At 30.1% G+C, this 24,786-nt stretch overlaps 1 protein-coding gene across 1 annotated transcript in view; it reads left to right on the forward strand.

Moving 5' to 3' along the window:
* The window catches only part of LOC107456503 (gonadotropin-releasing hormone receptor), a 120,634-nt gene extending 98,792 nt beyond the window's left edge, over positions 1–21,842 (forward strand). Inside the window, exon 4 of the mRNA XM_043049648.3 lies at positions 21,175–21,842. The gene's annotated coding sequence lies outside the window, so the exon portion shown is untranslated. The remainder of the gene's footprint in view (positions 1–21,174) is intronic.
* The last annotated feature ends 2,944 nt before the right edge of the window (positions 21,843–24,786 follow it).

The raw sequence follows: 24,786 nt of genomic DNA on the forward strand, positions 1-24,786 counted from the left end.
CCCTTGTCTTCCGAATTGGATTCAAAATTTCAATGCTACGGAATTGAGCATTGGTAGTCGTAAACTCATAATTGGATCGGCTGTTCGAAGACGGTAGATTGTGATTCACCAAATTTCAGTGGCGAATTCCTTTTTCTTCACTTAATATATTTATCATTCACCTCCTCCAATATTTATTTAACTAAAATTTTTTAAGGATTTCTAAAAATACGAATTTACGGTGGTGACTGCGTATATATTTGAAAGTTTTGGTAAATTAGTTAAACTTTTGAACCACTTCTAACTGGCAGAAGGTTTTCAGCTGAAATAATCGAAATTTGTGATTCTGCTGAATGTCATGAACTATTTATGAGGAAAAAAAAAGAAAACAAAAACAGAATGAAATAAAAATTTAACTGTTTCACATAGATTTTTCTTATACATTTATTTTATCAAATCATATATACTACTACCTAGCTTTTGTAAAACTTTTTCTAATAAAACATAACTCAATATGCAAACTCTCAAGTTATTTTTATAAAACATAATATGCATAAATATATAAACTATGTAAACTATTCAATCTCAAATGTTGTTAGGAAATTGACTTAAATTTTACGACACTTTATGAATCTTCATAATCAAAATATATTACCTGAGTGAAAATGATGATCAATAAATCATTTTATAAACCGTGCGAAAGGAAATCTATCAAAAGTTAATTTTGTACATAAATTTTGAATGATCGTTAAATTCTGTATTAAGTAGCTCATTTATTTTAACACTATTAATAATTAGCTTGGAAGATTCGAATTTTATTATAATAAAGCACCGTTTATACAGTCTACGCTCTTTAGTACGACACACATTAATGAGATCCTTCCATTATAACGACTAAAACATGAAGTTCCAATAGACGCAATTTTTATTCAAACGCCAATTAGAACGTCCGTTCTGAACCACCTATTTCAATACAGAGACCGAAATTTTGTTTCAGTTATTTTTTTAATCTGTGCAAAAATCACTCCAGAAACAGGTGTTACACATTTTTGCCTTTTTAAAAAACTAGCATTTTTTCATTAACAATGAGTTAATCGATGAAAAAATTCTCGAGAAAACTATTCAAAGCACTTTTTCTTTTGATGTTACCGCTCAATAAACGTGAAACGTCTTGAATTCACTATAAATGAAGAAAGAATGACAGAGGACGACCTATTATTAATCCAGAAGGTCCAGGGCGTAATCTGTTGTCAAAGGAATAGTGAAATATGGATTACTTACCATTACACAGGATTCGAAGAGTATGCATGATCAGTTTGAAATCAGAGTTTTCTGAATAATCATAACCTTTTATTTTTTTAATAAGCGTCGTTGAACAGCCGACCTAATTTTGGGTTCAGACTACTAATGTTCAACTCCGTAGCCTTGTAATATTTTGAACCCAATCCAGAAGACAAGGGAACTCCTGGATCAAGTATTGTGAGAAATTTACTTTCGGGGAAGATTTTTTGATGGAACTAGCATTCGCGTAACAATGAGAAGAAAACCACGAAAACATCTCACGGCTAGCTTGACGGCAAGGAGACTCTAACCCATGATCGGTCTACTACAGAGGATATTTTACGTCAACACAGTGATCGGTGCAAGCCGGATGCAGAATTCGTACCAACCAGCCATAGCTGCTGTTTGGATCCCGGTTCACCACATTGGAAGGCGAACTTTCTTTTTCCTGAGCCAACAGGACTCAGTAATATTCCTTCAAAATTTCTGATTTTAGTTTTGTGCAGCTCTCAGGGAGCATGTTATTTAGTAAAAATGGCTGCTCCTAACCAAAAAGTGTAACGCTATATGCTTAGGAGCCTATATAACTTCCATGAAATTATTTCAATGAAACATCGGTGCCTTTTTTCTGCTTTAAATGTAATATCTTTTAAACACGGCTCACTTCAAAACAATAATTTTTAATTATTTGCTGTAATTTAGATCTAAGAGAAACAGTTATAAATCATTAAAATTTCTTCATCATTAAAATAAATTATTGATAAATTTGAGGAAAAAAATGTCATGCTTTTCTTGAATTTATGATAGTCAAAATTACATGATAGTCAAAATTACCACACCATCCACATTTAAACAATTTTCTAAATGAATTGGTACTTTAGTGCTTAGCTTGAACTATTAATTTTACGTTATTCATATTGATAGAAACGCATTTCAAAATCGTAACAATACACTGTATAATAAACACGTTCCTTGAAACTTAGCTAAAAAGCTTCCGCCTAAAAAACATCCGAAACTCCCCTCTTTAAATTTCTAATTATTTTAAAAGAATTATTTTTGTTGCGGAATCTCTACGAAGAATTTCTATTATTAAAATATTAAATTGAAAAGGTAAAGTAACGACTTTTCAAAGATCTGTATAGAAATCTATTTTAGTTTCAGGAGGACGCTGGTCAGATTATTGAAACTCTCCTTGACCACTTTTTGAAACTCGAATTTAAATTAATTAATCTGTGAACTAGTAAACATAATTTATGCTATTGGTGGTATACATGCGGGACTTTTAAAAAAGTAAATTTTTCTTCCACGACTAACATTAGGCATTCTCAAAAATTTAACTAAATAATTTAGTTTTAAAAATATTTAAAATTTCTCCCGAACTAACTAGTTTAAATTCTTAACGAATCTAAACATCAAGGGTTTTATTTCATTTTATGACCGCCGTTGAACAGTCGACCCAATTTTTGGGTTTAAGACTACTAATGTTCAACGCCATAGCCTTGTAATTTTGAACCAATCCAGAAGACAAGGGAACTCCTGGATCGGTGCCCCCAGAGGTATTGATTAGTTATGGGAACATGGAGGACTTTGAGACTCGACAGATTTAACGTGCATCAGTCACCATTTACTACACGGGGAGTCTTCGACCGGCGGGGACGGAACCCACGACTCCTTGGACATGGGCCAGGCACCCCACTGACCAGGTTATCCCGGCCTAAACATCTAGGGTTGACATTTCCCCTTGTATCTGCTGCACTAATTTCAAGACCCTAGCACAAACGGTTGTGGAGTTATAACGTTATAAGAGATACCCACGCAGACAGACGCAAGATTTATTTCTATTATTATTACAGATATGAATTCTCAACAAATAAATGTTTTATGAAAAAATCGTGAATCTGAAATTTAATTACGATTGCTTGATTGAAAGCATTATTAGCTTCAAAAATAGGCGAATTAACATTTTTCAAAATTTATTGTCAAAATTTTTTCAGAAGTTCAAAAACAGGCGCCCATTTTCAAGACTTGCTAAACATGAACGAGAAGAAACAAAAGTGATTTGGAATTATAAAACGTATAGTTGTGAACGAAAAATGAAAAAGGTAGCTGGAAAAACTGTAATATACATGTGGAAAAAAAAGAGGGAAAAAAAAGAAGAAGAACCGCAGCGGCCAAGATGGGAAACTCAGGGTAAAATGCATTAACAAGCGCTATGGAGAAGTTGTGAAGAACTTCAGTTCTTCACTATTTTAGTGAAGACAGACGAATGTGATTTAAAATTGCAATTTGCGGAGCTAAGTCTGAAACCAGAAAAAGTATAAAGCGACATATTTCAGCGTGAATTCGTTAATTATAATCAAAACTGGTACTTAATCGTTCGAAAAATACAAATAAAAAAAAATGCAGAATAAATAAATTATAGAACTTGCGAATTATAGTACCGATTTTTCAGTCTAAAAGTTAAGATTTTTAAAGATGAATGACTGTTAAAGGGGAACTAACTATGTATTTCGAAAAGATATATTTATTAAGCACTTATGCAAACATAAAAAAAAGAATAAATTACTTTAATATATAAATTAATAGTTAGATGTTTAAAAAATTTTAAGTCAATTCATCAATCAAGAATTTATTTTTATACTTAATTTCTATTTATTTCATATTTAATCTATATTCACTTATGCTATAACTGTACACTAAATTTTCATTTGCATCATTTATATCCATCGTTTAAATAGCAGTTTTTTAAAAAATAATTTTACAGGTTTATTCTGTAGCTTAATGTTTTAAAACTCCCAGCTCCGTTGCTAAAACTTTTTATTTTATACAACAGATAGCAGCACTATGCCTCTGACACTGTTACTTTAAAAACCAACAGTGATTCTTATAGAACTGTTATTACTTTTTTATCAGAAAAGTTACGCCAAGATTTTAATTTTTTTATTTATTTATTTTATTTAATTATTTATTTTCTATTAATTTAACTCAAAAAAGAACATAATTAAAAATGAAAAAAAAGATAACTAACTTATAAAATTTCAATAAATAAACACCACGAGGAATGAAACAAAGTTCTTTTTTCCCATTCATTTTTATTTCAAAGATAATCAATGGTCATAAGACTACGAATTATAACTGAAAAATTGAAAAAAATCAGTAATTTAATTCTAAGCTACGAATTAATTTCCATAAAAATAAAATTTGAACTATATTTAATGAATGAAACATCAAACTATATATTTCATATAAATTTTAGTTTTAATTCTTAATTTAGTTTTCAAAATGCATTAAATTGCTTAATGCAATAAAAAAGTACATTTTTGGACGTTATCTTTCCCTGAGTAACAAATGTGTTGACGATGAACATATGAAATTTACACGTTTACTGTCAAATAAATAACATACACTATGTTTCACAAAATGGAGCGCAATTTTTTATCATAAGTTAATTTCTGAGGACATTCGTTTGCCTTTTTAAAGCTGTTACTGCTTAGTAAACGACACAATAAACATTAATTTATCATGTTACTTAGAGTTTTGGAATAACATTTCATTTGTAGGGCAATATTTCAGATTGCTGTCATATGACGTAGGGTTGAAAGGAGAAGAAAAAAAAATTTCTTAGCTTTCCCTTTATTTAAAATGAAATTTATGTCCATGCCTTTATTTTTTCGTACTACTACTGCTACAAAGTGCTTATCTCCTAAAAAGAATTTTAATGGAAAGTTAAGCATTTTGAAGCGAGTAAAAAAATATTCATTCGCAAATTTGGGAGTATGTCAATTAAGAATAAGAACCGCAGCAAAATGTATCGTGATACGCGACAAAAAAATCACTAATTCACAGCAACTTCCGCAGCGGACAGCCAAAATAAGTAAATAAATAATAATAAAAAAAAATAAAAAAAATTTTTAAAAACTTATGAGAAGGGAACCAACTCGAAGTGTAAAACTCGTAACCACCCCCGGAAAAACTTGCACAAGTTTTTTTTTCTTGCTAAATATGCTAATTTAAAATCCATTAGGCATATTGCAGTTGGTGCGATATCCCCAGTTTATCTTATTTAGTTAGTTCTTTCCGTTACAGAACGTTTATTTTAGTTATATTGAGAGATAGATCTAGCTGCAGTTGCTCAGGGGATAAGGCGTTTGCCACCCAATGAGGGGACCCATTTCCGAACCCCAGCGGTCACTGGTTGAAACGAATTCTGCTCCCAGCTCGCATCGACCCCATTGATGACGTAAAATATCCTCGGTAGTTAACGGATCTGGGTAGGAATCCCCTTGCCATCGTCAGTCTAATCGCGGGTGGTTTTCGTGGTTTTCTTTCCGGGGGTTTTCCACCGTGGTTTTAGCTTGTGGTTTGAATTGCAAATGCCGGTTAGTTCCAGCAAAAAGTTCTCCATGAAGGCTAGTTCCTCCCAATGTTTGATCCAGGAGTGCCCTTATCTTTTGGGTTGGGTTCAAAATTACAAGACTACTAGAGTTGAGCATTGATAGTCGTAAACTCATAATTGGGTCAGCCGTTCAACAACGATTATAAAATAATATATTTGAAGCTATTAATATTCTTGAGTAAAAAAAATTCTGAAGATGCTGTACCACAGAAGAAACACGTCATGGCGAATTCTGTTGTACCTACAATAGTAATTAAAAATTTTAAAATAGTTGGGAAAAGTTAGTTAAAGTAAGGCTAGTGTAAGCCATAAAAATTCCAAAGAGGAAGAAAAAATTTTCATCATATTGATATACAAACAAATTATACCAGAATTGAGCAGAAAGAAAATCTTGTCATAATTTGTTTGTATTTCGATATTTAAAAAAGAAATCAGCATTTAAAACTTCAAAGTTTACATTTGGTTTATCTGAAATCAATTTTCTGTATTTTAAATTCTAAATTACCAATTGAGGTACAACAGAATTGGTCATGAAAAGTTTCTGCAGCATTAAAGCGCCCTCTTAAGACCTAGTTATTGTAATAACGTTTATTCTGATTTTGTGCCTCAACCCTTGTTCAAAGTTTAAGCATTTCATTTAGAATGAAATTATTCTTAATTCTATTCTATCACGATTGGCATTCGCTTTCAAATTTTACCAATTTGAATGAAAAACACGTAACAATTTAAACTACTAAATTACTTCCTATAGATTCTAAATGGCTTTAAGACAAAATTACTTTAACAGTTAATGCTAGTTAAGTAACACTTTGTGCGGAAATCGCCTAACGTTTTTTATTATAAGTAAGTAATTTGCGTCATAGGAACACGCGATTATCGATGATTTGCATGCCAATTTTTGTGTTTAATGAACCTTGAAATTTACGATCACTCTTCTTCAAAGGGTATTTGATGCCCATATACTTCAGTAAAATGTAGCCTCATCTTTTTTAAGTAACACGAATGCAATTTCCCGTACTTCCGATCAATTCTAGCTAATTTTAAGAAAATTATTTCGCTTCAGAAAATTGACTGCATGAAACTATTTCCTATTAAGAGAGATCAGTAAAACGTTTTGAAAAGGAAATCGATTTCGAAGTTTTTATGTAAAGCATGGAATTCCAACTGCTATAGCACGCGTGCTGGGGTTATAGCAGTAGCGGGTGATGACATATTTTAAAAAAAAATCCATAAAAACTGAGTGTTGAATTAAATTGAAACAATGCTAGTGTCATATTCATGAATAATAAAAATCAAGATATTTTTAAGATAAACTACCTTAGACATCAAATATTGCTAGCATGAAATAATTCAAAAAAAGACGGCATCCTGAGTTTTCCACTTTACTGGAACATGTAACGGAACAAAAATTTGGTATGCCGTAACTTTTATAGTATTAATTACCGTAAAGTCGCTCAATCACTTTAATTAAATAAATAATATTGCAACATTTATGGTATAATATTTTACGGTAAAAAAGGATTTTGCGCTATACATCAAATAAATTTTGTTAGCATGAAATAATTCGAATATCGAAATACTTGTAATAATACTTGGAAAAAAAAATGCAAATTCAAAATCTGCATTATACAAAATTTCGGATCAAATTACTGTAAATACGGATCACCCTGACTGATCTATTTTTACCGGAACATGCTATGGAAAAATAATCTAATATACTACAACTTTTACAGTAATAATTACTATAAAATCACACTCAATTACTCAATTAAACAAATATTGTTATAAACATTACTGTATAATATTTTGAGACAAAAATAGATTTTACGACTGGTGCACTCAAAGAGCCTTATACTGTAGCTTGAATTGAAATTTTTTACAGTGTACATTAAGTACTGATTGCTTCATATTTATTTAAGTTTAAAAGGTTGAGGTAAATAATTTTAGTTTGATGAATACTCTAATTGTTTGAGATTTCAAAGATGTTTTTAACAAATTAAACATTATTTTGTACTCATGTTTCATTTATTACAATATTTCTTTTAAATATCCATTTCTTAAACTAATATGAGAGAAAAAAATTGAAAAAGACATAAAGATCCCATAATCAGTACATAAGAAACATATTTTTTCTCTTATCATTTTTTTTTTAGTATGTTGGAAAATTGGACTTATAATTCTTTCATTTCAGATTGCCGAACTTTTACCTAAAAAGTTAGCTTACGTGAGAATAACCAATTTCGTAAAAGCTTGGTTTCTTGTGAGTTCTGAATTATATATTTATAACAATGTGTTCTAATTAATAGCTTATATATAGTTTAATGTGATTGTAATATATTAATAGCTCAGCCAACCAATATCTTAATCATACAGCAGGGTATAAATTATATATTTGCAAATTTCTGTGCTTATTAATATCTATTATAAGAGACTAATTTTCACTGAGAAAAAAAATGGTCTAAGTTACCAGAATTTCGTAAAATGTACCGTGTTTCCGGCTCAATGGGAACGCTAAAAGGCTTGGTAATTTTTACCATTGCTCTTTGGTAATGATTGGGTAAAAATAACAATAAATATAGTTTTATAATAAATGATAAAATTTGGTAGATTTGGTATAATTTGGTAATTTTATCATGATAATTTAGAGTATGGCATAAAAATCATTTAATCAGTTAATTTTATTTTTCAGCTTTGATTATTTTTATTGAATGTGTGGTAATAAAAACAATAATTATGAAAACCAGAATTTCCGGTTAACCGTTACCGTATGAACGGAAAAGTTACCAAATGCATAGTTTAAATACCATGTGTTTTGGTTTTTATTGCTACCAAGATTAGAATTTTTACCAGAAAAGTCATTACCATACAGTAGGATTAATTTTACCAGAACTTTTCTCCCGTGTTGTATTTAATGGTAGATTCTTGAAACAATTTTTTTTTATTTATTTCCAATGGCAGATTATACACAGTAACAACATTCATAAACATCTAAAAATAAGAACAGAAACAAAAGATGCTGCAACAGAGTCTATTAATCACAACATGTCTCTCGCTTCCCAATAGCGTTCAGTGATAAAATTCCTGCAAAGTGCAGAGCAGCGGAGAAGGTGCGTGGAGTCCATGTCCTCACCAGAACTGCAAAGAGTGCATACCGGGGAAGGAACGATACCAAATCTAGACATGTTTTCGCAGACAGTCATGACCGGTGGCCAAGCGGAATTCAGCCACCGCTCTTCGTCTTGGGCCATTTCACAAATTTAGGATTGTAGCCCTCCTAGACTTAGTAGACGTACGGTCGATAAGTTCTTCATGAGCACAGGTCATAAGGTGAAATAAAATTACTGAACTAAAATAGTTCAACTATTGTGTTTCTTCATTTTAACATGTTCAGTTCTTAATCCTTTAAAAATAAAATTTAAACCCTATCATTTTGCTTGACTATCATTGCACCTTCAGATGCAATTTCTTATATTAAATAGATTCTTAAATTTTTGAATCGAGTGCAAAGCTTGTTAATTCTTTCCCGTAAATGAGATTATTTTTCAAATAGTGGTAAAATTAGCTCCAAATATAATCCTCCAAATTTGTATTCATTATTTTAATTGCTTATGTTTATTGGATGTAGTTATGCATAAAACTTATTATAAATATTACTCATTTATAACCCAAAAATTGAAAAATTGTTCATAAGTTATATACCGTATTAAATATGTTTATTATAAGATGTAGCGAATAAAGGTAATATAATAAGAGTGATTTATAATAAAGGAACACCGCTTTACGCTCTAAGTATTTCACTTCATATATCAATTAATATTAAGAATGTAATAATAATTTAGAATAATTCCACGAAAGGTTGATAAATAAATATTACAGAAAAGTACCGGTAAATAAGCAATAAAAAAGAATTTTCTGGTAAAAATTTCCTTTACAACTTTTCTTAATTTTATTTTAAAGACAGTCAAATAAAATCTTCATCTTCTACTTTTAAGGAGCCACGTTTTGAGATTTTCAGACTATGAGAAATTATGTTAGATCCTTATTTTTATATTATATAAACTTGGGTTTAAATTTATTTATAATACTTTTTAATAAATTCGCAGAATTCTTTTCACGTTAACGTGTACAAAATAGGCTTTCGAATTAACTATTAACTCAACTTTCTGCTTGGAGAAAACAATTCTGGTAAAATTAATTACCTTACAGTATGGTAATGAAATTTCTGATAAGAAAAATCATACTTATGTTTAATAAGTTATGTTATGTTATGTTAAACAATTCATCTGATAATTTTTCTATTCATATGGCAACGGTTGACTGTGAATTCCTTTATTTACACTTAACAAAAATTCTGACTACTAACTTGAATTTCTAACTACGAATGCAACCCACAGAGAAAATTCGGTTCAATGTTTAACAATAATGACATAAAAATTTGCATTAATAAAGTTATAATTTTAACCATGTTTCTATTTAACTTGAAATATACACAAAGAAAAGGTTCTGGTAGAATTACCGCAAAATGGAAATGATATTTCTGGTAAAAGAGAAACTATACTCCTGGCAAATAAAACAAAATGCATACTATATTTAAACCATTCACCTAGTAATTTTTTTGTTCTTATGGTAACAGTTGGCCGGAAATTTCTTTACTTACGTTCAACGAAAATTCGATACTCGATTGCACTTTCTAAAAAAAAGTAAAGCTGAAGTCTTATAATAATATCTTTTGAAAGAACAAACAAAGATAAAATATTTAAGCATGCGGATCTATATTTTTGATACAAATGTTTTAAAGTAGTTTCTAAAATTTTTATTGAAAAGTTATATTCCACGAAGTATTTTTTAAGCAAACTTGAGTCTTTAAATAAGAATGCAACACACCGAGAAAAATCGGTTCATAATATCGTATAAATTTGCATCAATAAATTTACAATTTTAACTATATTTCTATTCAAGTTGAAATATACACAAGGAAAAAGATCTGGTAAAACTACTGTAACTTATAGTAATGATATTTCTGGTAACTATACTTTTGGCAAATAAATCCAAAATATACGATATTGAAACCATTCATCTGGTAAATTTTCCGTTCGTATGGTAATAGTTGACTGGAAATTCTGATTTTCAAAATTGTAGCTCGTAATACTACACATTTAGTAAAATAAATACAAAAGAATGTAAATTTAACTGAATAAATAGTTTGCATGATAACGTTTAAAATATCAAAATAAAAATAGCAAATTTTATCACACCAAATTTTATCGCAGACTATCAAACCATATTTTCGGTAAAAATTACCGCGCTTTTTAGTGTTCCCATAAAGCCAGGAACACGATAAATTTTATCATATTCAGGTAGTTTTGACCATACTTTTTCCCGTTATGCACACGAAAAGAACTCATTCTGCCTCTTAAATAAATCAATAATAATGTTACATTAACTGAATTGATAAAAAATACCGCGCTCTTTGATGTTCCCATAAGAACCACGAGCACGATAAATTTTAGCACATTTTGACCTTACTTTTTTTCCTGCTATGCATACGAAAAGAACTCATTCTGCCTCTTAAATAAATCAATAATAATGTTACATTAACTGAATTGATAAAAAATACCGCGCTCTTTGGTGTTCCCATAAGAGCCACGAGCACGATAAATTTTAGCACATTTTGACCTTACTTTTTTTTCCGCTACCCTTAGGAAAATTTGCCATAGAGGAGCCTATGGTAATCTATGGCAACCTATGGCTACCATAGAAATTTGTATGGCAAGATACCATACGCCTATGGTTACCATAGAGATTTGTATGGCAAAACCCCATAAGCCTATGGCTACCATAGAAATTTGTATGGCAAGATACCATAGCCCAATGGTAACCATAGAGACCTGTATGGCATTTATATGGCACGTCACCATTCTCCTATGGCAACCATAGAAATTTGTATGGCAGTATACCATAGGGCAATGGTAACCATAAACATTTCTATGGCAGTATACCATACGCCAATGGAAGCCATAAGGATTTGTATGGCACATCACCATTGGCCTATGGCAACCATAGAAATTTGTATGGCAGTATACCATAGGAAAAAGCTGATCTAGATCCCCACCAACGAAACAACAACTCTTATGGAGTCCTCAAAAACATCTTCTAAAAGAAATAAATATCCATTTTTTTCATCCCGAAGTTAATTAAATTCAACTTGTAATCCCACAAGGCATTCCAGGTGAGTCTTTTCCTGCCTCCAGGTGGCTAATTTTCTCATTTTTGAGTGTTTGAAGTTCGATGTTCCATTGATTTAGGCTTAGAGTATCAGACCGCCATATTAACGTGTCATCCACTACAAGTGGAATCTTTCGCTAACTTTGGCTTCTTTAAAATTTTTTCGATCTCATTCTTGGTCAAAAACATTTTGCTGCAAACGTCTATGTGATTATCTATCTGAATTTATTAAGTTTCTAATTTCCGGTGGTCTGGTACTTTTATTATTTGTATCTTTTCAAAATATGTCGCGATTGGGTATAGGTTTTCGCTATGTTAAATTTTGCCGTTTGTTAACGCTGACTTTGTACACTTTATAAAAGGATGAAAATATAAGAAAAATAATTGGTTTGCAAAAGCATGAATAAAAGTAAAAATATTAAAAAAAATAACGGGCTGGCAAAAGCATAAATAAAATAAAATAAGCATATAAAGAGATAAATTTAGAAAAATAAAAGCAGACGATAAAATTAGAACACCAGTTGATTTTTTAGAATTAGTTTTGTGTGGAATTTAGGTTCTCATATATCCCGTTACAGGCACTTTATCTAGTTTGTTTTATAATATTTTATCTATCCCGCTACGGGTGAGTTTCCTTATATCCCGTTACGGGTTTTTCTTGTTGTTTATGATCTTTACCCTATTCCGTTACGGGTACTTTATATTTGTTACTGTATGTGTTGTGGTGTGAAATAAACGTTTTTTTAATTAAACATAGAACTGTTTCTTAATATAGCTTGATACGTTACAACTTTAATTAATATCTTGCAGTTTATATTTTTATCTAACATTTTTATATTTCTTTTTCTCAACTGTTTCTGATTAAACGACATCTTGCTTTTTATTTTATCCCCTCCCTCTGATTTTATATAAATTTTTAAAGTCACATCACTTTTCCATTATTAATGGTGTTCTATTCCCCATAGCAATTTGTAAACAATCTCATGATGAAAAACGCAGTTAAGTGCTTATCATTAAGCCAGATCCATCATTTCTTTAATAATTAAAATTTTTTAATTCTTTTAACTTGTTCGGTGACAATTTCATTTTATTGCAGTCATATATCAATATCAAAGTCAGTGTTTACATTCTCATTAGTTTTTGATTTTAATTCCACTTGGGTTCTTGCAATGCTATTTTACATTATCTTACATATGTTAGGGCTTCATATTTCTATTTGGTGTTTAATTTTTGCTTGCCATTAAATTGTTTACTTATCATGTCTCTGTGTTTTACTATCTTACAGCTAATATTTCTTAAGTATCCACATAAATTTGTACAATGTTCTGTTGCATATTTATACATAACTTAGGGTCGTCACTTAACTAGATTTGCTGGATTACTGTTTGACAATTTTTTTGCTTCAATATCATCAACGGGACAGTCCCTGGCCATATCATTTGTTGCTGTTACTAAAAATGCTTTTTAACAATTTAATCTTTCCTTAAGCTTACAACTTTTTCGTCATAGCGATTCCCTATACCTAATTAATTTTTATTTACTATCCCGACCAAGTGTCAATTTGTCAATAGCAATTACTAATTTTACCTATTTTAATCATGTCTTAAACAAGTTTTGTATTTACCAATGTTTCTATATTGCGTTCTCTTTTCTAACTGTGCTTAACGCAACTCAACATAAATTTTTTGAGTTTTATGTCCCTCTCTAATAGGGGATAAACTAATTTAACCTGTTTTCTATTCTTAGCTTTTCATAGCCTAATACCATCTTTTTTATAGATAAAATTTTTTTCACTTGCCACCACTGGTTGCACAGTTACATGTTACGTTTGATCTATTTTAAACTAATTTCACTTCGACTACCGGCCCCACTCTTTATCTTTTGAGTTTTCATAGTATTTTATTGTTTAAGTAGTCTGTTTAATTTTTAGCTTAGTATCACATATCAAAATTTAAAAAATTTTCATACTCGCTCCGACCATCGGACCATTATTTTACTTCGCTTTCTCTTAAGGCTTGGTTTCTTAGGACAGGACGCCGTCAGCTGGAAATCAGCGTTAACCTCTGATTGGTCCATTTGTGAGTTTGATAGTATACGTCATCGAACGCTCATCTTGAAATACAATTGCCGTCCAACTCAACTGCAGTTGGATTACAACGTGACGTTAACCACAGAAGCAATGGCGGACAACATCCAACAGCGCATTGAAATCAGCCAAGATTTTGATTTTGACATTAAACATGGCTTCTTCATTAAACATAGCACTCTTCATTTAGCTCAGCTGCAATGTGTTTTTTCTTGGACAAAGTCATTATTTGTTCTCTAAAACACTGGTCGACAATAACAAAATCAATACAAATTCAAAATAAATATTTGTTTACGTTATTAACGCATGCGCAATGAGAGAAAATGTCTGCGTTGGGCCGACTGCTCACGCTGAGCTAACAAAAAAGTATTTTTATGGCGTCAGCTCTACGTCAACTTTCCGCTGACGACCAGATAAGGCGCTAGTTCTAAGAAACCAGGCCTTGAGCTAACAAACCAGTATTTTGTTGGCGTCAGCGGGACGTTGACGTCACGCTGACGCCCAGATAAGGCGCTTGTCCTAAGAAACCAGACCTTTAGGTTCCTCTAATATCTGACGCTTATCTAACTAATTATGATACCAATCAATCAAATTAGCGTTTTTTATATTCGCTCCGACCTCCGGACCCACGTTCTACTTTCTTGTTTTTTACAGCTTTAACAAATATTGGTTGTCTGTACTCAATATATTTTGTTCCTAATCAACATAACCAATATTTTCCCCACTCGCTCCGACCACCGGACCCATTTTCTAACGGTTAGTACTAACCGTTTGAAATTTATTTGAATAAGAACCTGGATATATATTTATACTACAATTATTAAGTTTTGCATTTTTAATATCCATTGCGAAAGATTCTTGTAAGTAATTATTTTTTGACGTATGGTAAAATATCAACGAGAAATGTTGCCATAGCTGTATGGCAAAGGTGTACCTTAACCTATGGAAAAATATTTCTTCATAAACTGTAGCACATCTTCGTTTATGGCAAAAATTTGCCATATAAAAAATGCCATAGGATATCCCTATGGGGTTTTGCCTATGGCAAAATTTTGCCATACAAAAATATGCCATAGGATATTCCTATGGGGTTTTGCTTATGGCAAAATTTTGCCATACAAATAAATGCCATAGAATATTCTTATGGGGTTTTGCCTATGGCAAAACTTTGCCATACAAAAAAATGCCATAGGATATTCCTATGGGGTTTTGCCTATGGCAAAAATTTGCCATACACTTTTGCCATACATGTATGGCAAAATTTTGCCATTCGTATATGGCAAAAGTGTATGGCAAAACTTTTGCCATAGGCAAAACCCCATAGGAATATCCTATGGCATTTTTTTATGGCAAACCTATGGCAAATTTTCCTAAGGGTATGCATACGAAAAAAACTCATTCTGCCTCTCAAATAAATCAATAACAATGTTACATTAACTGAATTGATAAAAAATACAGAGCTCTTTGGTGTTCCCATAAGAGCCACTAGCACGATAAATTTTAGCACATTTTGACCTTATTTTTTTCCCCGCTATGTATACGAAAAGAACTCATTCTGCCTCTTAAATAAATCAATAACAATGTTACATTAACTGAATTGATAAAAAATACCGCGCTCTTTGTGTTCCCATAAGAGCCACGAGCACGATAAATGTTATCACATTCTGGTAGTTTCAACCTTACTTTTTTTCCCATTATTTAGCAAATTAAAGCAAATTTAGCTTGTTCTACCCAATTAATTGTGTAATAACAATGTCATATTAATTGAATTAGTAATAATAACATATTAAATAAGATACTGAAAACACACAGTTTCGGATAGAGTAAACTGTAGAATTTTACTTTATTCTTTTTAGTCTCTGGCTTTAAGGAAAGAAGTTGTATATTATGCAGTTTAACTTTGTTTCCATAGATTTAATTTTTTGTTGCTTTTAATAGTAATCACTACAATTATATTAAAATACACTTCTACAAACACTTTAATTATTTCACGTTTTTCTTAAAGACATAATATAATAAAATAACATTGTTTAGCTATTTGATTGAGAATTCCTTTATTAACCTTGAAATGAAAATGATACACCTGTAAACAATTAAACAGTTTTTCGTATAATTTCAAGTAACAGGTGATAATTCTTTCTACTACAAAAGAAAGTATTAAAAACACATTAACTCCGTTCTATTTCATTAAGAAAAAAATTAGCAATAAATGAGGTAGGATAAATCACGTTACTAGGGTCGAAGATCAACTACCAGCATAGTGCAACCCCTTGATTAATACTCACTGACCCGTAAAGAACATTCACTACATAGATAAAAACATGTGTTAACTCATCAAGTAATCATAAAAAAAAACATCAACTATTCACAAAAAGTGGCTAAAAGTTTTTTTTCATGCCACATTTGGCGACTAAACGGAAACTATTCATTGTCCAAAATCCAATCTTGTCTTTCACTTTTGTGACGAGTAGTCTTTCATTACTGCAAAAAACAGATTAACAGTTGGAAATTTTTCTGTCTCATTGTGCTGTCAAGCTTATAAAGATGAAATTAATGGACGGCGTAAATTAAGTGAATCAAACCTATGACCTTTAGAACAGTTAAATGAGAAAGAAAGCATTATGTGCATCAATAAAAGGGTGTAGTTTTATGCTTTTTATTGTGAGTTAAGTTATGTAACAAAAATTTTTATATTATTTAAATTTACGTAATAGAACTCATCAGTCGCAATTTTTTAATAATATAATTTTTATTAGATTTAAATGCTGGGAAACAGTTTGTAAAAACGCTAAAAAAATTCTATTGAAATTGAAACACATGAGGTTTTTAATTTGTACTGTTTTAAATAATGGTATAAATTTTTTTTTCAATAAATTTCCCGATACTTCCGTATTTTATCGTTTTTCATTTAAGACTAGAACGTTTTAAGAAATAATATCAATTTAATAATTCCTTATAATGTGAACAGTGATTGGAAAAATTACATCATTTTTGTTGTTTACAACAACTACAAATACTTAGTTACAAATGTAGTTAAGTACAACTATTTTGTTACAAATATAGTTAACTGCAACTACAACTACTTTGCTGAAAATGTAGTTAACTATAACTACTTTTTTTTTAAATGTAGTAACTGCAAACTACTTTGGAATTGTAGTAATTACTTCACTACTTTAAGGAGACGAAATTAGCTGGAGAACTTAAATTACACCTATGTTCAAAATGGTTTTGAATTACAATTTGGCTAACAATAAATAGAAAGGAATAATTACTTCACTACTTGAAGGAGACGAAATTAGCTGGAGAACTTAAATTACACCTATGTCTAAAATGGTTTTGAAATACAATTTGGCTAACAATAAATAGAAAGGAATAATTACTTCACTACTTTAAGGAGACGAAATTAGCTGGAGAACTTAAATTACACCTATGTCTAAAATGGTTTTGAAATACAATTTGGCTAACAATAAATAGAAAGGAATAATTACTTCACTACTTGAAGGAGACGAAATTAGCTGGAGAACTTAAATTACACCTATGTCTAAAATGGTTTTGAAATACAATTTGGCTAACAATAAATAGAAAGGAATAATTACTTCACTACTTGAAGGAGACGAAATTAGCTGGAGAACTTAAATTACACCTATGTCTAAAATGGTTTTGAAATACAATTTGGCTAACAATAAATAGAAAGGAATAATTACTTCACTACTTTAAGGAGACGAAATTAGCTGGAGAACTTAAATTACACCTATGTCTAAAATGGTTTTGAAATACAATTTGGCTAACAATAAATAGAAAGGAATAATTACTTCACTACTTGAAGGAGACGAAATTAGCTGGAGAACTTAAATTACACCTATGTCTAAAATGGTTTTGAAATACAATTTGGCTAACAATAAATAGAAAGGAATAATTACTTCACTACTTTAAGGAGACGAAATTAGCTGGAGAACTTAAATTACACCTATGTCTAAAATGGTTTTGAAATACAATTTGGCTAACAATAAATAGAAAGGAATAATTACTTCACTACTTGAAGGAGACGAAATTAGCTGGAGAACTTAAATTACACCTATGTCTAAAATGGTTTTGAAATACAATTTGGCTAACAATAAATAGAAAGGAATAATTACTTCACTACTTTAAGGAGACGAAATTAGCTGGAGAACTTAAATTACACCTATGTCTAAAATGGTTTTGAAATACAATTTGGCTAACAATAAATAGAAAGGAATAATTACTTCACTACTTGAAGGAGACGAAATTAGCTGGAGAACTTAAATTACACCTATGTCTAAAATGGTTTTGAAATACAATTTGGCTAACCATAAATAGAAAGGAATAATTACTTCACTACTTGAAGGAGACGAAATTAGCTGGAGAACTTAAATTACACCTATGTCTAAAATGGTTTTGAAATACAATTTGGCTAACAATAAATAGAAAGGAATAATTACTTCACTACTTTAAGGAGACGAAATTAGCTGGAGAACTTAAATTACACCTATGTCTAAAATGGTTTTGAAATACAATTTGGCTAACAATAAATAGAAAGGAATAATTACTTCACTACTTTAAGGAGACGAAATTAGCTGGAGAACTTAAATTACACCTATGTCTAAAATGGTTTTGAAATACAATTTGGCTAACAATAAATAGAAAGGAATAATTACTTCACTACTTTAAGAAGACGAAATTAGCTGGAGAACTTAAATTAGACCTATGTTCAAAATGGTTTTGAATTACAATTTGGCTAACAATAAATAGAAAGGAATAATTACTTCACTACTTTAAGGAGACGAAATTAGCTGGAGAACTTAAATTACACCTATGTCTAAAATGGTTTTGAAATACAATTTGGCTAACAATAAATAGAAAGGAATAATTACTTCACTACTTTAAGAAGACGAAATTAGCTGGAGAACTTAAATTACACCTATGTTCAAAATGGTTTTGAATTACAATTTGGCTAACAATAAATAGAAAGGAATAATTACTTCACTACTTTAAGGAGACGAAATTATCTGGAGAACTTAAATTACACCTATGTTCAAAATGATTTTGAATTACAATTTGGCTAGCAATAAATAGAAAGGAATAATTGAGAAATATTTATTCATGTTTACATGAACCAAATCATTGCTCCAATTTTTTTCTTAATTAGTTCATTTAATTTTCAACTTTTTATGTCTTTTTCAATAGCGAATATTTAATTTCAGAAATACGACATTGTCAAATACTTGCAATTTTTTAACAATTTAATGCTCTTTTATTTTCACTAAAAAATTAAGTACAACGAAAATACCTTCCCTACTTTTAAATAACATCAATGTTTAACGAGTGTGCGTTTGCTTGTGAAAGTGTGACCGAAGTGATTAATTGTCTATTTTTCGCAATGGCTCGTTTAAATATTAGTTATACGTAATTTTAAATACATAACTTCTGCTAAAGCTCAGCTCCAACTTCAGGGTCATTTTCATTGCATCCATAGGCAGACCTGCAAAGATTTCTACCCATAAAATTCGAACAATTAGCTGCATTAGAAAAATGTTTCTTTTCTGCCAGTAATCACTACAAACTTTTTGTTCTAAGTATCGCACCACTCCTTACGTTATTTTTTTTTTTTTAAGTAGCACACTGCACTACAAACTCCAAAAAATGCAGCGAATACTGTAGTTTCACTACTTCCAGTACGCTACTTCCGACCACTGACTGTGAATAATAATGCATAAAATAATACATTTTTTTACGTAGTGCTATTTAGATCTCGAGAAGATGTTACACCAAAAAATAAAAGTCTCTAAGTTACAAATATTACAAATCCGATTCAAAATTCAAATGAAACACACGCACATCTAGATGAAACACAGATCACGTGCAAATGGAAGAGGGAAACTTAAAATCATTTTAAAATGATCCATTAAATCGTAAAATTTAAATCCAAAACAGTTTAAAATAACTAAAAAATTTTAATTTTTAAGCACATTCAAAACAAGCAGCTATTGTGAGGCTAGTAGATGAGTATCAAATGTTTGTATTCCTGTACTTATACAGTATAAATTATTCTAAAATTAACGTTATAGTAATTACATTTCAGAATTAATTATTTCAAAATTACACTGTTTTAATTTTGTAATAAATTACATTTTGTAATAATTTATTGTAGTAAATTGCACTGTTATAATTTTCATTCTAAAATTACGTAAAAATAACTGAAGCACCCAGAAAATGAAATTAGCTATAAAGTTTGCAGTTAGGAACATTTCTTTTTTCCTTTACGGTTTTAATAACTGTTATGGTTAAACCGTTTACAACTGTGACGGTGAAAAAGAACTGTGAATACAAAACCATACGGCTTCGTGACCATTTATAACTAGCTTGGCTTCAAAACCGTAAAAATGAAATTTAGCTGGATATTGGAGTTAGATTATGTCAGGTATTTCGTTAAGTAATGAACAATGAAGTTAGGTTGCAGTTGAAAATGTGTTTTTTCAAGTGAACCTCGGAACGTCGCTTATCTAGTAGTGCCATCTATCGTAAGAGATGAGAAATACGAGAATGTTTTGTATCAATCAGTTTTGTGGTGCTGCCATAAATGCGTGAATGAAAGTTTCGTGTTCTAATACTCCAGGGTCTCCAATTAATGAGTGTATGACACGAGAAGCACTTCATGCCCTCAAGGAATCGAAGAAATATTGTTGTCAACTCTGGAATTCTAACCCCCGTTCATGAAGTTGATAGATTATCCCTCTTGGCTACAGTGTGTCCCCAGCTGCAAGAAATCCAGTGGCTTCATCAGCTTAACTTAGTTGATTTGTATAAAATTCCAGTTTTTGAACCATATTAGATTAAAATATATAGTTAACAATTTTTCACACAGTTAATCACAGTTTGAATACCATTTTTCACCATAGTTTTTGAACCATATTAGATTAAAATATATAGTTAATGATTTTTCACACAGTTAATCACAGTTTGAATACCATTTTTTATGTGGGACTGTTTTGGTTGGATATGGTAAAGTAAGATAAATAAGTTGTTTTTTAACGATTTTTTTCTGCAACTCTCTGTAGATGTTGATCCAGTTTACGTAAAAAGAGTTTAATGACAAAACTCAAAACTTTTTTTATCAAAAAATTTTTTTTGCAACAGTCAGAAAGTTCTTTAACAACTGTTACTGTAATAAAAATGCCATTCATTTCAGATTTTCAACTTACAAAGGAACTCAGCTTGTCGAAAGAGGCAGTTACGGGGTATATCAACCAATTCAAGAAACCTCTCACCTCCATAAAAATGTCACAATATTTCACACAGTCAGATGTGAAACAGATTACATGTCCCATTAAGAAAATATTCTCTCATGGGGTTCTTCAATCGGATATTACAATGTGTGGTAAATAAATCAGAACTAAAAGGTTATAAAATAGAACATCGATTCGGAATGTAATAATCGTAGTATACCTGCTCCGAATACAAAATAACATAGTTGTACATAAAACTGCTACTCTCGATAACAAAGATAAAATGAACTTATTGTATTTTATGCGTGAAGTGACAGAAAAAGGAAGCTCAAAAATCATCAGAGTGTGATTGCTATCAGACAGCTATTGATTGAAGCAATCTTTATTAGTTGATTTTAAAAAAAAATGTAGCTGTCAGATCAAAAACAATGGCCATGCTAACAAGGACAAGGACATCAAGACTAAATTATTCTTTCAACTAGAAACGCAATGTGTGTCTAATAAACTGTTAACGAGAACTCCATTCTCGTTTGTGTATATTTCTCTATTCGCCAATTCGTAGGGTAAAAATATTAGTCTCAAAGCTATTTTGTTTAAAACTGTTGAAAAAATAGATCCATATTTGCATTCTTGAGCATAAACATAGCATTCAGCGCTGTGTATGTTGTTAGAAATTTCTGCTTCATCAGATTATGTATCACTTGAGTGGCAGGCAATGGATTGGATCGGAAAGCCTAACAAATCTCACGTAATCTGTTTTTATTTTTTAAATTTTTATTATTATCAAATATGGCCTTTTTATCTAATGCCCATTTCTTCATTGAACCATTCTGCAATACATGATTAAGGTTAACTCCTCAATTAGATGTCCAAGAAAAGAGGAGCAAAGTAATGTAATCCATAGAGGAGCAAAAAAAATAACTTTCATTAAATTAATTAAAAGAAAAAAGAAATTTATAGCAAAATATATTCATATATATTCATAATATATTCATAAAAAATTCAATATAGATTCTCAATTCATTAATTCAATATATATTCTCAATTGATAAAAAATTCAATATCTATCACTTTTCATGAATATGTAATTTCAATATATATTCAGAAAAAATTGATCTTTGTTTTAAATTTATTCGTATGAAAATGTATGCGGAAATTATGCAAAAATAAAAAATTAATTCCTTCAGACAAAATATTCTTAATTTTTTTTATATGTAAAAATATATTTAAATTTTAATAACCTATCAATAAATTTGTTTCTAAGTCATATAAGTATTACTTTTCATAAGATAATTTGCTTAACCCTTTGACACAGAATTTTTATTAAGATTTTTTTCATATTGTTTTGCTTTGAGCCAAAATAAGTGAAAAATATTTTATTATATATTTTAATAGTTTATTTTCCTGAAATACAGCAAGAGACATCGGTATCTTTTCTGCGTTAAAGGTTAAATATTCCAAACACGGTTCACTTCTTAACAATAATTTTTCAAATTTGCACTTATTTGCAGTTCGAAGAGAAACAACTATTTACGATTAAAATTTCTTTAATTTACAAAAGCAATTACTGATAAGTGTTATAATATGAATAAAAGAATTCAAACTACATTTTTGGATTTGTATTTAAATACAAGTATAATTTCTGCAATATGACTGATTTTTAGCAACTATTGCATCTCTTTTATCATTTAGAAATACAAAAATATATTTTTGTTTGTAATCAGAGCGTCAAAAGAAATATTTAAATGTGGCATCGGTTTCCCTTCTGCGTCAAATGGTAAAGTCAAATAGTTTCTTAAAAAAAAAAAAAGAAATTAACAAAAGCAGTAATACTAATTCGTTGTATTCCCCTTTCAGCCGAATTCTTAGGGCCATTGTCCCCAGCGCCCCTTCTCCCCTCACGCCACTTACATTTTTTATAGTGCAACTATAAAATATGACGCCTGAAAATTGTATTTCTATGTTCTTTAAAAAAATTAATATATGTGTTACTCGCATTTACGTCTATCAAACGTGTTGCGTACAGTGTTACACTAATACCTTAAAAGTCCTTAAAAAAATTTTTTTCGAAGAAACATTTTTCAATTTAACACTGAATCAAATTATTTAAAATCTTAAGCTAATAAAATCATTTTTCCTACCAGTGTAGTAAACTTAAGGAGGTGTAGGGGTATGAAGATGGTTTGAAGTTGAAAACTTTTGCACAGTTTTAAATAACTTTCAATCAAGTTACGATTAAAGGAAGTAAAAAAGAAAACTAAATTCGCGGCACTTCAGTGTAACAGAAATCATTTTAATATTGACCAATTTACATGCTACAGAGGGTGTTTAAAGTTTTCTGATCAGAAGCAGTCACAGTTCAGAAAAGGGTTATCTCATTGGTAAGCAAACGCTCTATCCCCAGACCCACCAAGTTACCCCATCCATAAGTTTTAGTATATGCACTGTCATAGCAAGTACAACCTTCTATAAGTTTATAGCAATGGTAGTGGAATACTCTTTGCACATCACATTTGCTTTTGAAATTATTCATATTTCGATTTCCTTATTTACCATTTTTTCGCCACCGATATCGCTAACATTGGATTACAGAAAATAATATAAAAATATATAATAATAAAGTCTTTCGATACTTAATTTCTGTTTTAATTTAAATTTATTTTTATGTTTATTTAATATATTGCAATAAATATAAAAAAATCTCTATTAAAAAAAGTAGTTCCAATAATTGGGTACTTGAAAAGTGAAGTGATTTAAATCAGATTGAACAGGATGCTTGTAAGGGACATCACGCGTGTGTGCTGAACCTGATTGGCTATTGAATCGACAAATGTCATGATTTACCAACGATGAAATCTTTTTCAGACATAAAATTGAGCATTAAAAATATTTTAATTTCATTACCATGAGTTTTACATTTTCATTATATCAGCATGGAATACCACAGGGGACATCTCTTTGAGCAACTATTTGATTACAATAACACTTAAACTAATATTAAACTTTTTTTCATTTACTTCATTAAACTTAAACGTCTTAAGATAACAACATTGTATAGATCATAAAAGAAAAACCTTTTACATCAAAATATCCTCCATTTTTAACATTAGAGTTTTTGAAAACTATATGTGTAATTAAATAATCAGAAAATTTATTTTTTTTAATGTTCAGTATAATTATACTTTAAATTTATGTCAGTTGAATTTGATACATTATTTCTTCAGCCATGATTGAAATGTAACTATCCATAGAAGAAATTAATTCATAGTTTAGTTAAGTTTTTTGTTCTCGTAATTATCTTGGCTGTCTAGTTTTCGCCTTTTTTTACAGCTTTGTTGTAGTTTAATTAACTACGTTCATTATTTTAATTTATTTTGTGTGGCAGGTGTTACGGAAATTAAATTTCAATAAGACAGTTAATTACAAATAAAATGCAACACAAAGCTGTTAGTTATACCTAGTCTTAATGAAAAATAAAACCTGACACGTTAATTATATTTATAAATAATTGATTTATTCAATAAATAAAGAAATATAGATGTTACGATCCTAATTAAGATTGCGTCAAAATCCAG

This window comes from Parasteatoda tepidariorum, chromosome 8 (genome assembly GCF_982258835.1).
Source record: "Parasteatoda tepidariorum strain Cologne lab strain chromosome 8, Ptep-v5.0, whole genome shotgun sequence".
Classification (NCBI taxonomy): Eukaryota; Metazoa; Arthropoda; class Arachnida; order Araneae; family Theridiidae; genus Parasteatoda; species Parasteatoda tepidariorum.